The sequence below is a fragment of the Quercus suber genome, unplaced genomic scaffold (genome assembly GCF_002906115.3).
Source record: "Quercus suber isolate HL8 unplaced genomic scaffold, Cork oak 2.0 scaffold_177, whole genome shotgun sequence".
NCBI lineage: Eukaryota > Viridiplantae > Streptophyta > Magnoliopsida > Fagales > Fagaceae > Quercus > Quercus suber.
This window is the reverse complement of record NW_027069637.1, coordinates 271504-271773: the sequence shown is the minus strand read 5'-3', so window position 1 is coordinate 271773 and position 270 is coordinate 271504.

The window sequence follows — 270 nt, the reverse complement described above, 5'->3', positions numbered from 1 at the left end:
TTTGATTGCTTACTTGTCCCTGGTTCTCTCATTTGAAATAGGGAGTTGATTGACAGTTAAATTGTTCATTAAATCCAAGGAAAAAGTGCTCCTAATTTATTTATTTTTATTCTTTCGGTATTGGACTGCAATTTATTACCTCCTGAAGTTCATGTCCTAGGCTTTTAAATGGGTACTTGAGTGAGGGAAAAAGCTTTCCTCCAAACTGGTTTGGAGCTATCTTGCTCCTACTTATCATGTTACTATTTGAGAGATCATTTCTGTAGCTTT